The following is a 14,666-nucleotide window of genomic DNA, read 5'->3' as shown; positions in this document are numbered from 1 at the left end:
CCTACCAAGCAATGAAATACTTCCGTCAGGCTCTGAGGTAAACTGTACAAAAACAGAGCAACACAGCAAGCTACTTTTCACCAAGTATTTAAGGATTTTTTTTTTTTTGTAAACTAAAACTGAATAAAATGTCAACAGAGAGGAGTTTTGAACGTTGAAATTCAATTATAGGGTTGCCAGTTGGGCTCCGTTTAAGGGGAATACTTCAAGAGGTTCATGAGTCAATCATGAGGACAGGTCTCGTCTGAGCTGCTGCCAGGTGACTCTGTGGAGGGTTTATCCGGCTGTCTTTATGCATTATTATCATTATTATTGTGTGACGGAGTGAGTGTGCCTCTGTCAAAACAAAGCTTCTATGTCTCAATGACAGCTTGAGCTCAGCATGCAAACTGAGACAGACAAACTGACGGCAACAAAATGGCAGACCAGCTCTCTCGCTCAAGCACATTGTTTTCTTGTTTTCTCGATTTTCTAGATTATCTAAAACATGAATGAATCGATGTATATGCATTCTATATTGATGAGTGTAGGCCTATGTATGTATACATGTATGTATAGGAAGTGTATGTATTAAATTCAATATATATAAAAAAATCATATTTTATTTCCCTTTTTTTATGTATTTGTTAAAGGAAACATTTCAGTGGGAAACTTCTTAAACTTCTGAAAACAACTTCTCCTGGATAAATAAAGCCAAATTGTTATTTATTTTCATTATTAATGGACAATGATAATTTACTTCCACTATTGTTAGATGATAATAATAATTTATTTCCACTATTAATCTACTTTTTATAGCAATGGATGTCCACTATTTACCCATTACAATAATGCTTCATTCCCAGTCTTAATCTTAAAAGGATCTTAAAATCCTGAAGGTTTTTGTTTGAGGGGATCCATCCACTCTGGTGCTGATGCTGGGCTTGCTAGTCTGGTCATGGATGCTGACATCACCACGGTAACCGAGGTTAGCGACCTCCGTTTCATCCGAGCATCTGGAAATGGGCCGTAATGCGCCGAGCGGAGACTCAGGCCTCCATCCCATAATAACCTGCAGCATGTTAACCGTGACGCCCGATTCACTTTTAGACAAATGTCCCGGAGAATATCAAATAACGGAGATGGTTCGAGGAAAAACGTCTGCGTTACAATGAATAGGGAAGACTGTGTGAGCCAGGAAGATTGGGAAGTGACTTTATCAGGAAGGCAGCTACATCACAGCGACAGAGAACTTGATCAATAATCGCTTTGGTTCACTTTTTCATCAACCAATAACTCATAATATTATTGACCATCACAGATTCAACCATGAAGGTGCTTCATTGAAACTCATTGCTGTGACAGTCCCACTAGGCCAGTAAGGCACTAGTTCAGCCTGTGTGTGTGTGTGTGTGTGTGTGTGTGTGTGTGTGTGTGTGTGTGTGTGTGTGTGTGTGTGTGTGTGTGCCGAATACAGCAGATAGTGTTAATGGAGAACAATGTTATGACAAACCTTATTCCTATATTCCTATTATACCGCCGTCACGCCAACGATGAGATATGAGTTACTTTAGTCTCGAACGTCATTGGCTTCTTATCTACCTAATCATCTGAAATGTAAATGTTAAATACTTCGAGCATACCGTTTTTGCGTTTTCTAAGAAACATCTTGTTGATAGTTCGATTTAGCTGTTGGTAATGTTGGTTTTGTAGCACGTTGAATCAGAACTGTTAATTTGTTGAGGTGTCTTCTTATTGAAACATAATGAACAATGCAGTGTTATTTTATAGTTGGATTATGTATGTATTATGATTGTTTGAGGGTAAACATTTGTGGTTCTAACTATTCTCCTGTTCACTAGAGTCTCCTGTTCACTCGTCTCCTGTTCACTAGTCTCCTGTTCACTAGTCTTCTGTTCACTAGTCTCAAGTTCACTAGTCTCCTGTTCACTAGTCTCCTGTTCACTAGTCTCCAGTTCACTAGTCTCCTGTTCACTAGTCTCCTGTACACTGCTCTCCTGTTCACTAATCTCCTGTTAACTAGTTTCCAGTTCACTAGTCTCCTGTTCACTAGTCTCCTGTACACTGCTCTCCTGTTCACTAGTCTCCTGTTCACTAGTCTCCTGTTCACTAGTCTCCTGTTCACTAGTCTCCTGTTCACTAGTCTCCAGTTCACTAGTCTCCTGTACACTGCTCTCCTGTTCACTAGTCTCCTGTTCACTAGTCTCCTGTACACTGCTCTCCTGTTCACTAGTCTCCAGTTCACTAGTCTCCAGTTCACTAGTCTCCTGTACACTGCTCTCCTGTTCACTAGTCTCCTGTTCACTAGTCTCCTGCCCACTAGCGTCTCTTGTCCACTGAGGTCTGGACGGCAGACATGCCCTCCCTGCTCCTCCATCAGTAGGGCCAGACCCAACTCCATCTGAGGCAGAGTATCTCTGAGCAGATGGCCAACGTTGTTCACACCGAAGTCTGTTAGCGCCCGGCTGCTCCCAAGGGTAACGCATAATGAGATGGAGTCCTGGTGTCAGAGGGGAAATGTTTAGGGTAGATAGCAGGCTGTGTTGTCTGCACAGCGGGAAGATATGGCCAGCGTGGAACCAAATCCAAACAACAGGAGAAATAGATAGATATGTTTTAGAAGGACGTCAGTAGTAGATTCAATACTACCACCACCACCACCACCACCACTACCACTACTACTACTACTACGTGCTAAGCACAAACAAGATTGGCACTTGGTTCTATGAACATCCTTTCTGCACCGACAGCGATATATTGTTGTTTCTCTTTCTTCTGACAAATGTACTTATTGTAAGTCGCTTTGGATAAAAGCTTCTGCTAAATGCCCTGAATGTAAAAAAACTCATTATGATGATAATTATAATAATCAGTGAAAATAATCATAATAATACAAATAAAGCCTTAATGACAACAGTAGAAACACTGGTGTCTGCTTGGACGTGTACCAGCTGTGTCTGTATCTCAGAGCTTGTTGTCAGCAGCACTACGAAGATACGTCAAATAAATAATGCCTACACTACAGGTTTAACACAGCAAATCAGTCAAACTAAACCAAACTAAACATCCACAGCAACCACAGGCACAGAGTACAAGCCGTCTGGATTACTTTGCAGAAGTAATTTTTTTGAAGAGTACTTTTAAAGTAGTACTTTTTAACAGCCATTTAGAGTCTTAAATGGCTGTTAGGAGTCGGGATGCTTTTATCGTGTCTAAATAAATTCTGAGGGGAACCAGAGAGAAGGAAACCTTGTGCTCTGGGGCGGTTAGAAAGAGCAGGCGCTCCGAAGGACCAAACCATTCCTCCAGTGGTGGGGGGGGGAGAGGCTATTTGAAGGCCGACACAGACAGGAATATCACAGATAAGGGCCTGCAAACATCTAACACCTGCTTCTCATGAAACAAGAGAGCAACCCCCCCCCCCCCCCTCCTCCTCTTCGTGTCTGTCTCGTTTACGAAGGTCAGCTTCACCCAGCAGCCGACCGGGAGACGACACAGAGCCTACGAGCAGCACGCAGCAGGGGAGAACCTTTCAGAAACACAAACCCTGCGCGTCCATCTCTCGGGATCAGACTCCGGGGGTTCAATAGATCAGGGTGTGTGATGAGCGGCGCGGTAACACAGTAGAACCCGACCACTGGCCGTCGAAGCAGAACCAACCGGAAGGCTCCCACCGTCGGAGAGAGACCTTCACCGCCCCGGCCCTGAAGACCACCGAGGCCCGAGCGCCAACACCCCCCCAGCGTCCCGCCCCCCCCCCCCCCCCAGACCAGTTCTGCTCTTGTTTCTTGTTCACGCTGATCTCCCTTCACACCAGTTCCTCCTTTCTCAGCAGTTTGCGGCCGTACACCAGTTAGAGTTCACACCAGTCTCGGTGCACAATGGTTCTTCATCGAACCGGTTCCCCTGTGAGTCTCGGATCAGTAGGGGCCGTCACAGATTCACGGATCGTCTAACCCAGAACCTGGTGTGGTGTTCACCTAGGTCCTCATATGAAGAGAAGGCATCCATCCCTGGTGTTTACCGACCCTCTGTCTGTCTGTCTGTCTGTCTGTCTGTCTGTCTGTCTGTCTCAGTGTGCATGTGTGTCTCATTGTGCGTGTGTGTCTGTTTCTCATTGTGTGTGTGTGTTTCTCAGTGAGTGTGTGTGTGTGTGTGTGTGTGTGTGTGTGTGTGTGTGTGTGTGTGTGTGTGTGTGTGTGTGTGTGTGTGTGTGTGTGTGTGTGTGTGTGTGTGTGTGTGTGTGTGTATGTGTGTGTGTGTCTCAGTGTGTGTGTCTCAGAGTGCATTTGTGTGTGTGTGTCTCAGTGTGTTTGTGTGTGTGTGTGTGTGTGTCTCAGTGTGTGTGTCTGTCTGTGTGCGTCTCAGTGTGTGTGTGTCTGTGTGTGTGTGTGTGTGTGTGCGTGTCTCAGTGTGTGTGTGTGTGTGTCTCAGTGTGTGTGTCTCAGTGTGCGTGTCTCAGTGTGTGTGTGTGTGTGTGTGTGTGTGTGTGTGTGTGTGTGTGTGTGTGTGTGTGTGTTTCCCTGGGGTTCTGTTGTGTTTGATCTGAGGACCACCCAGGGGCCCCTCACCTCGGCCCCCAGGGTTTTAAAAAACATCTCCCGGCCTCGACATCACCTCTACAAGAAACCTTCAACCACACACACACACACACACACACACACACACACACACACACACACACACACACACACACACACACACACACACACACACACACACACACACACACACACACACACACACACACACACACACAGTAAACAGTGGACCACTGTGCAGGCCTTGAGGCGCTGCAGTTACCGTGTGAGAATTTGTTTCTGGGTCCTCTTGCCAAATATTGATGTCAAGGTGTTTGTGGAGGAGAGCATAATGTGTGTAATCATCCCTTCAGAGTGTCAGCGGACCGCGGAGACGCACCAAACGGAGACTTTAGACCCCGCGATGGGCCTTCAACCTCCCCCCGAAAACACCCACATTATTCATGTTTATTAGAATAACAAGAGGCACGGCCAAACACGGGTTGGTGCGATTCCTCTTAAAGGGGGGGGGGGGGGCGGGGGGCGGCGGGGGGGCGGCGGGGGGGCGGCGGCGAGGGGGCTAATGGGGCTTCAGCAGCACAGGTGGAACGCCGCGGTACTTACGCATCGTTCAGTTTGTTGTTCTGCTCCTTTACTCTGTCAGCCGGGAGCTCGTTGCACACAGCGGTGGTTTCCTCAGCGCTGCACCGAGGTCTGCCCCGGGGATTGAACCTGTCCCCGGGTAAGACCCCTACCTGGGGTTAGATCACAGGTCGGGGTTAGAGCCCGTCCCGTGCTGGGGTTAGACCTTGCACCGGGTGGGATAGAAGCTCCCTCTCCTACGGGCGGAGGAGGCTGCCTGACACTGCTGCCCTGACTACCCTCCAGCGCTCTACATGGAAACATAAGACGACAGGTTACAGAACGACGATCAAACCAAAGGTCACTCAGAGCAAGGGGTTCCCTAGACCAGGACTTTAACCTTTTCTTTGGCTCCATACTCCCTGACTCATGTTCTGTATAACAGACCTGTATATTTTGCTGTTCCGAGTAAGGAGTACCCTTGGTTTGAGTTTGTCACAGTACAAACGTCAAGCATTGCAGTGCAAACATCATTCAGACAAACGGAGATCAAAAAAGATCTCCGAGAACGTGTGGGTGCGGGTGACCTCATTGGTAAATGAATCAGCATGACTTGGTACTGGACAGACGTGATGATGTGTTTACCGGTCAACGATTGGTCGAGGCCGCAGGCCGGTGTTAGCATCATCCTCCATGTCCTGATTAAAGTTGTCAGGGTTATGTATTACCCGGTCTGTTCATGACAGAGACATACCGTGGTTCACGCTGTGCGTTCGCTCCCAACACCCAATATTAAAACACAGCGTCACGCCACCAGGTAGAAAGGGATATCAGAGGATTACCGTCTGGGGGTTATGGTGTTGGACACCCAGCCTGAAAGGCTCTGGCTCCCACCTCCAATGTCTGGTGCCTAACCTGTAGCCATCAATCCCAGAGCAAGATGACCCCTAACCCCTACCTGCTCTAACGACCTGTCTCTGTACTGTCTAACCCCTACCTGCTCCTTAACGACCTGTCTCTGTACTGTCTAACCCCTAACTGCAGACAGTACAGAGATCGGTCATGAAGGAGCAGGTAGGGGTTAGACAGTACAGAGACAGGTCATTAAGGAGCAGGTAGGGGTTAGACAGTACAGAGACGGGTCATTAAGGAGCAGGTAGGGGTTAGACAGTACAGAGACGGGTCATTAAGGATCAGGTAGGGGTTAGACAGTGCAGAGACGGGTCATTAAGGATCAGGTAGGGGTGAGACAGTGTAGAGACAGGTCATTAAGGATCAGGTAGGGGTTAGACAGTACAGAGACAGGTCATTAAGGATCAGGTAGGGGTTAGACAGTACAGAGACAGGTCATTAAGGAGCAGGTAGGGGTTAGACAGTACAGAGACAGGTCAATAAGGAGCAGGTAGGGGTTAGACAGTACAGAGACAGGTCGTTAAGGAGCAGGTAGGGGTTAGACAGTGCAGAGACGGGTCATTAAGGATCAGGTAGGGGTTAGACAGTACAGAGACAGGTCATTAAGGAGCAGGTAGGGGTTAGACGGCACAGAGACAGGTCATTAAGGACCAGGTAGGGGTTAGACAGTGCAGAGACAGGTCATTAAGGATCAGGTAGGGGTTAGACAGTGCAGAGATGGGTCATTAAGGAGCAGGTAGGGGTTAGACAGTACAGAGACAGGTCATTAAGGAGCAGGTAGGGGTTAGACAGTGCAGAGACGGGTCATTAAGGATCAGGTAGGGGTTAGACAGTACAGAGACAGGTCATTAAGGAGCAGGTAGGGGTTAGACAGTACAGAGACAGGTCATTAAGGATCAGGTAGGGGTTAGACAGTGCAGAGACAGGTCATTAAGGATCAGGTAGGGGTTAGACAGTGCAGAGACGGGTCATTAAGGATCAGGTAGGGGTTAGACAGTACAGAGACAGGTCATTAAGGAGCAGGTAGGGGTTAGACAGTACAGAGACAGGTCAATAAGGAGCAGGTAGGGGTTAGACAGTACAGAGACAGGTCAATAAGGAGCAGGTAGGGGTTAGACAGTACAGACAGGTCATTAAGGAGCAGGTAGGGGTTAGACAGTACAGAGACAGGTCATTAAGGAGCAGGTAGGGGTTAGACAGTACAGAGACAGGTCATTAAGGAGCAGGTAGGGGTTAGACAGTGCAGAGACAGGTCATTAAGGATCAGGTAGGGGTTAGACAGTGCAGAGACGGGTCATTAAGGATCAGGTAGGGTTGGGGGCATCTTGACTACAGGTAGACTGAGGACATCGGGTTCGGACCCAGAATGCTGTGGCTTGTATCAGAGGGACTGACCTTCAATACCCAGCCATCGCTCGTAAACACTTCAACATCGCATTACGCCCTCATTATTGAATTGTTAACATGCTTTCGTAATGGCAACAACATTATCAACACAACACACGCTACATCAACAGTCTGTTTGCACTGCAAGCGCGGCCACTTCAAGCACCATCACCTCATAAAGACGGCAGGAAACACACCACACCCGATAACAAGTTTCCAACCACAGGCCCCATTACTTCCTCCTCCGGGCTGACTCAGCACAGCACGACATCCGACCGTCCCCAGAGAACACCCTTGAGAGTATGTGCTCTGCAGTTTGGGTCCCTTCCAGGTCCCCCTCCACTCCCCACTGCGCTGGCGTCTGGACGCCATCCTGGACCAGTCTGGGTCGGCCTTCACCCAACCCTGGACTGGAGGCGTCCCACGCTCGGGCTGTACATCGAACTCCACCTGAAGATAACGGACCCGTCCAACCCTGCCTTCACACTCCCTCACCGTCCACACCATCGGAGTCCAGCGTCCGAACAGCACTCTGTCTGCTCTTCACACGGCTGGGGAACCCCACCCTAACCCCACCCTACCAACTATGGGCACGAGTAGTAAATTCCAAACTCGAGTGATCGAAGGAATTCCTCGAGGATCAATCGAGTACTCGTTTAATCGAATACATTTTTAGAATGCAACGCATCTGCAGCAGGAATAGGCCTGATGATGAACGGCAATATTACCAACCAAACATGTAATGCTTATTCTCCATCAAAACAGTCAGAGTTATCAGAGTATTCATCATTTATTTTTGCAAACGTTCAAAACACATTTTCCTTACAAAAATAAATATGCGTCTCACAATTTAAATCGCGTCGAACCAAGGCCTGTAACGGTTTAAAAAAAAAAAAACGAAACAAGTAGCCTAACCATTGCAAATAATTTAAAGCTCCAAATAAAACGGCAGCAAATGGACTATGGAAATACTCAGCGATATTCTCTACACGGCCGGGATTACAGAAGCGTCTTGCGGCTGTGAACTCACCGTTTTGCTTTCCCGAACTCACCGTTGTGTTTCAGGAGCATATGTTGCCGCATAGAACTTGTAGTACTCTGGTAGCTCGATTTCGCTTGGCATATTTTACATTCCACCTTATGATCTCCTTTTTCTTTAAAGTATTTCAATTCTTCGCTGCGCTTTGCTTTAACCGCCATCTCTTAACTTTTTAAATTCTGCCGTGCCTGCAGACGGCACGGCACGCGCCACACAGAAATTTGATACATTTCATTTGCTTTGTGCCCACGTGACGGCATGCGTTAGTGGCGCCGCACAGAAAATTGATACATTTGCTTCAGAAAACTTTGTTTGTGTGTGTATAAGCAAACTCAAGTTTGCCTGTCCACCAACCGAGTTCATTGGTAACGAGGAGTACTCGAGTAATCGATTCCTCACGCCCAGGGCCGGCGATCGGCATAGGCGAGCTAGGCGACCGCCTAGGGCGACAAATGCGTTGGGGGCGCCCTCTGGTGGCGCCCTTAATTAAAAAATATATAAATTAAAATATACGACGCGAACGGAGAAGCGAGGGGGCGCGGGAGCAATTGTCAGGGCGGCCCGAAACCATCAGCGTAGCGTTAACCTCGTGATTGTTGCTTGGCACTTTGTTCTATAAACATCCTTACTGTACAGAAAGCCATATATTGTTGTTTCTCTTTCTTCTGTCAAATGTACTTATTGCACATTTATATATGTCGCTTTGGATAAAAGTGGCTGCTAAACGCCCTAAATGTAAACGTAAATGTCGTCAGTCTTAGTTCATTGATTTCCGTCGAGTTGCAAAGAAAATGGTTCATGACGCATTCTTCTGAACACAGAAGAATGCTGTTCTTCTGTTCTTCTGAACACAGACCTGTTCTTCTGAACTGAACAGAGCTGTTCTTCTGAACACAGAGCTGCTCTCCTGAACACCGTTCTGTTCTTCTGAACACAGAGCTGTTTTCCTGCTCTGTTAGAGCAGCCCAGCCTTCATAATGATGATGTTGGGTCAAAATTAATTTGCTACACGGAAAACGATTAGTAGGCCACCAGAATGTTCTCTGTGGACGCTTAGGAAAACAGAATGATTTAGAAAGGGCTTCGGACACAAAGCATTAAATCAGCTCCACTCGGTCAGAAGCACATAACCCCCCCCCCCCCTCTTCAGGCAGAGGAGGTTGGAGAACGCGGCAAACAAACTAACATCTGGGGCCGCTGGAGAGGGAGAAGTGCTTTTCCAGGATGATTCAGAGGATAAAACGGCCCCAAATCATTTGGGATTGTGTAGATTCATCCTTCTGTTGATGCCCTTCATCATCCCGGAAGTCAAGCAGCAACTTTAATTGCAGCAATTTTATGCGCATACATTTTTTTTATGTCCATCTTCTATTTATGATTATTCCTCCATTCATCAACCTAGAGACATGGATGCACTGGAGCCAACTCTGTTGATCACTACAGTAACCCTGGGGAGGGGGGGGGGGGGAAACAGTACGTCATCACGACTGATCACAGTTAATGATCACAGTTACTGATCAGTAACTGATCAGTTACTGTGATCATTAACTGTGATCAGTTACTGTGATCATTAACTGTGATCAGTTACTGTGATCAGTAACTGTGATCAGTAACTGATCAGTAACTGTGATCAGTAACTGTGATCAGTAACTGCGATCATTAACTGTGATCATTGACTGTGATCAGTGACTGATCAGTAACTGTGATCAGTAACTGATCAGTAACTGTGATCAGTAACTCTGTGATGAGGAACTGTGATCACTCATCACAGATGTGTGTACAGTGATGAGGAGCTCTTTGAGTCCCTGAAGATCAGCCGATCTCAGGCCTACATCTTCAGTCAAACCTCCGGGCGGAGAAGACTGTGGCTGGCAACAGACGAACGACGGTAGGTTATTATTATCCAAAGAACGGGAGAAATAAACACAGAATGCTGGTGTGATTATGAAAAGTCGTGTCAGATAATTACTGCAAATCTCTCCTGTTCAAATTCATTTCCCCGAGAGTCTTCTGATACCAGAATGCGAGATGACTGTAGCCCTTATTCTTCCCCGTGTGCTTTCAAATTTTAATTTCTCAGATGATTTTGTTTTGTTTTTTTTCTCACCATTACGTTTCCAACATCAGGATGAGGTCTGTTGTTAACTGCTCTTCAATAAAATAAATAAATAAATCATAAATCAGCGCTTCCTGAGTTTGAACCCAGCGGTTGGCTGTTGCCCGCCTGTTGTTCACTATGTCTCCATTGTCCATTGCTTGCTTTAAATGGATTCATTAATCCATAATCATGCATTTTATACCCGAGGTTAAGATGACCTTGGCCTTTAAATAACCTGCATTATCATTATTGTCGTCATCATTATTTCAGTTTGATTATTATTATGATTATTATAATTATTATAAATATTATTGATAATAATGTCTATCAGCGCTTGACTTCTCCTTGAAGTAGGCAGAACTTTTACCGTACAAAATTATGTTTATTATAATTTATATATTGTTATATATTTTATTTATCCATCAACCTTTTCAATTCAAGCAAACGTGTTCAAATGCAAAAGTACAACAAACGAAGTTTGTGTGTATAACATCAAAATGTCCCTATTGAAGATATGACCTCTGAACTTCTGAACTTCTTCTGATACATTACGTAAACCATAATCCACAATTACAGAACTCAAAGAAAACAAAATGTCCTCCAATGTGGCTGGGGATGAAACGGTCCACCGAAAGTCTTTCATGTCAGCATAACAAGCATGTTTCCTGGTGTCAGGGCTTAGGGTAAGCTTCTACGATTCCGTTGGTCTGTTTTTTTTAATCTGTGAGGTCACAAATAGAACAACAACATGCGTGATTAGGGCGGGCGATAAACAGAGTCAGGCCGCGGCGGCTTACACGCTAATGAACAGCTCCCCCAAAACCCACAATTACATAACTCTTGTTTTCTTTTCCCAGTCAAAACTGAGCGGGGGGGGGGGGGGTTCCGTTGTGATGTTTGGGGCTGAGGTTTTGATTAGTCGACTCATCTCAGCAGGCCCCGCCCCCTTCGTAAGTCTCCACATCCTGGTCGCCCCCGACTTCCCCACACATCGGTTATCATCTGCCGGCGGTGCTCAAACAAGGGCGGCATGTTGCTTATGAGGTGGAGCAGGTTGTCCGGTAACCGGAAGGTCGCTAGTTCGATCCCCGGCTCCTCCTAGCTGAGGGTTGAGGTGCCCCTGAGCAAGGCACCTCGACCTAACTGCTCCCATCTTGCATGGCTGACACCACCGTCGGTGTGTGAATGTGTGCAATAGTGTATAGCGCTGTGAGTGGCCAATGGTTAGAAAAGCGCTCTCTCGAACACGAGGAGGACGACCCCGTGAGGAAGAGGACGCCAACGGACACAAGGCGGCCCCAGGTGATCTCCCGAGCCACAGGTTGGGAACCACTGGGCCGGTTCTCCGTGTTCTGACGGGCTCCGGCTCCACCTCCTCTGGTTTCTGGTGCATTAGGAGGAGCAGGGTTCTTGGAACGATGTGCCTTTTTTTTTCAGGGGAAAAAATGCCAGCACCTCCCAACCCTAACACCTTGGGTCCATAGAGTAAAGTAAAGATCTGACTTGCCTTTACTGCTCCCCACACAGCTGGACGTTGCCGTGCCAAAACGACTAAAAGCCGTTGACCCAGAGCTGCCAAACTTGTCATTTCATTGGCAATGAATTAAAAACAAAATGAAACCCAAAAGGCAGAGGAAACCAAAAAGGCAGAATTCCACTCTGGCTTTTTAACTGTTGTTGAAACTGGCAACCGGTCAACTGCGTTGCCAAGGTTAGCCTCTGCTAGAAATGCACAAGGATAATTTTCTATTTTTAAACGTTGCTGTGTATATGATTCAAATATTTTTTTGGCTGTTTTTCTCTTAACCTGAGTCGCTACGCACTTAGCTACTCGTGCCCAACAGCCAGGTTGCATACACTGCATTAGCTACATTAGCAATAACAGCTACATCGTACACAACAACAATACCTACATTAGCAACATTAGCTACGGTACCCAGCATCATTACAAATGCCTAGATTAGCCACATCATAAACAATAGCCAAATCAGCTACATTAGCCACACAAGCTACATTATCAATATTAGCTACATTAGCTGCATTCATTTTAATAGTTTAATCAGCTGCATATGCTACCAACTAAGCTACATTGGCATCCTTCTCTAGATTTGCAACATCACACAACACAACATGAGGAAAGCATTGTATCTTCCTGGTCGTATAATCTGTAATTACTTATTATTAATTATTATTAATCACTTATGCTGGTCTATGTGCAGGTGATCAACACAGCAAACATGCTCTGCTTAGAACCTCCATCGCAGGAAACCAAAATCAACACAGGTTCAAAACTCAACGCTCGGAGACAAGTGTTCTCAAATGCCACGCTAACTAATGATGTTCTATATTTCTGTTCAAACTTATATTGTATTTTATTTTAATTAAATTGTATTTTATTCCTTTTGAAGCACAGATGTACCGGTCATCTCACGCAAACATTTTGCTGCATATCCTGTATGTGACGAATAAAAACCTTTGAATCTTTGAATCTTGAACCGTGGCAGTTTCCCTCCTAACTCCATCGACTCCTAACACCATCACCTCCTGAGGTGGGAGTGGTCCAGCCTGCCACTCCCACCTCATCAGTGCAACCACCTTCACCTGTGTCCCCTCACCTTATTTAAACCCACTCCTTCCACTCATGGTGCGTTCCAGAGCCCATCCAAACCAGTGGGACGTATCCTACCTCCAACTAAGAACAGTGCACTGGAATGCCTGTCGTAGTGGAACATCCCACCGTCGAGGTGGAACCTCCTACTATCTAACTGGGGGGTGATCGACCTACCCCCACTTCACCAAGTAGGAGCTAGTACAGTTCAGGTAGGATAAGTCCCACATCCCATTGCTTTGGATGGGCTCTGGAACGCACCATCAGTCTCTGCCAGATTGTCCTTAGCAGCATGCAAAGTTCTCTAGTACTATTTCCCGGATTGCTTCCTCGGCGTCGACCCTGCTTGTCCCTGCCCCGTCCTCGTCGTCCCTGCCCTGGGAACCTGAACAGCCTTCTGTCCCTGACCCCTCTGCCTGCTCGCCCCTTGTCGGTCTCCAGTTAGCTTGGATTCCCTAGTTTGGACAATAAAACCGTTGAACTGTTCCAACGCTGGTCTCGGTCTGTGCTGTTCTTGGATCCAACCTCAGTCCCCATCACACTTTGTATTTTTATTGTATTGTATCTTATCTTGTGTTTTTGCCGGCCTGCTGTAACAAAGGAATTTCCCCTCCGGGGATTAATAACTTGGTTTCACCTCCCAGTCGTTCTACAAGAGAGGCCTGGTTTCTTCTCAGTCCGTCTCCATCCATCCGTCCATATCCATTATTTATGCTCAGAGTCAAACCATCAGTCATATCGTTAGACATGGGCTGACGAGGTACATGAAGCACTACTCATGCGCTGTAAATCGAGATGTTTTAAACTAAAACGTCATTGGGTAGAAAGCATTGAATTGCAAAACATTACAAGGTAAGACTGAGAATTGTGAAGCACGTAATGAGTTAAGTGTTCCCGGTAGAGAGGAGAGAACCTTCAGAAGTTAATCAAAAAGATAAATAGGATTTATTGAATAAAGTTTCCTCCTGAACAACACTCGATATTACAGCTCTGATTGAGCTGATCCACGACACTGAACTCAGCCAAAACATGAACTCACTGCAAATAGACCTTCATAGGTCTACTTATAGGAATTAAGGTCAATCATCTATTATTTCATCATACACAAAAGGCCTTGCAGTTTCACATGAGAAAAACATTTTGCCCCTTAAAGAGAATATAAAAGGACACACACACACACACACACACACACACACACACACACACACACACACACACACACACACACACACACACACACACACACACACACACACACACACACACACACACACACACACACAGCGATGCTTGTTTTATAAAAGATAATCATTGTTGGCTGCTGTGTTGAGATTGAGTACAAAGGCCAAACGTGTCCATATTTGTGGCTCCCTCTTGCGTTAAACAGAACGTTGAAAGAACGTTTTCGATCTTTCATTCATAGGCTATAGGGTGAAAAACATAAAAAAACATGTGGTGCACAAACACACTGTAGTGTGTGTGTGTGTGTGTGTGTGTGTGTGTGTGTGCGTGTGCGCGTGT

At 46.2% G+C, this 14,666-nt stretch overlaps 1 long non-coding RNA gene across 1 annotated transcript in view; it reads right to left on the bottom strand.

Annotated features, from left to right (window-relative positions):
• Positions 1-10,975: 10,975 nt before the first annotated feature.
• The window catches only part of LOC130385370 (uncharacterized), a 31,127-nt gene continuing 27,436 nt past the window's right edge, over positions 10,976-14,666 (bottom strand). Inside the window, exon 3 of the long non-coding RNA XR_008895999.1 lies at positions 10,976-11,258. This is a non-coding gene — a long non-coding RNA (uncharacterized LOC130385370). The remainder of the gene's footprint in view (positions 11,259-14,666) is intronic.

The sequence above is a fragment of the Gadus chalcogrammus genome, chromosome 7 (genome assembly GCF_026213295.1).
Source record: "Gadus chalcogrammus isolate NIFS_2021 chromosome 7, NIFS_Gcha_1.0, whole genome shotgun sequence".
Taxonomy (NCBI): Eukaryota; Metazoa; Chordata; class Actinopteri; order Gadiformes; family Gadidae; genus Gadus; species Gadus chalcogrammus.
This window is presented reverse-complemented; position numbering and strand designations above follow the sequence as displayed.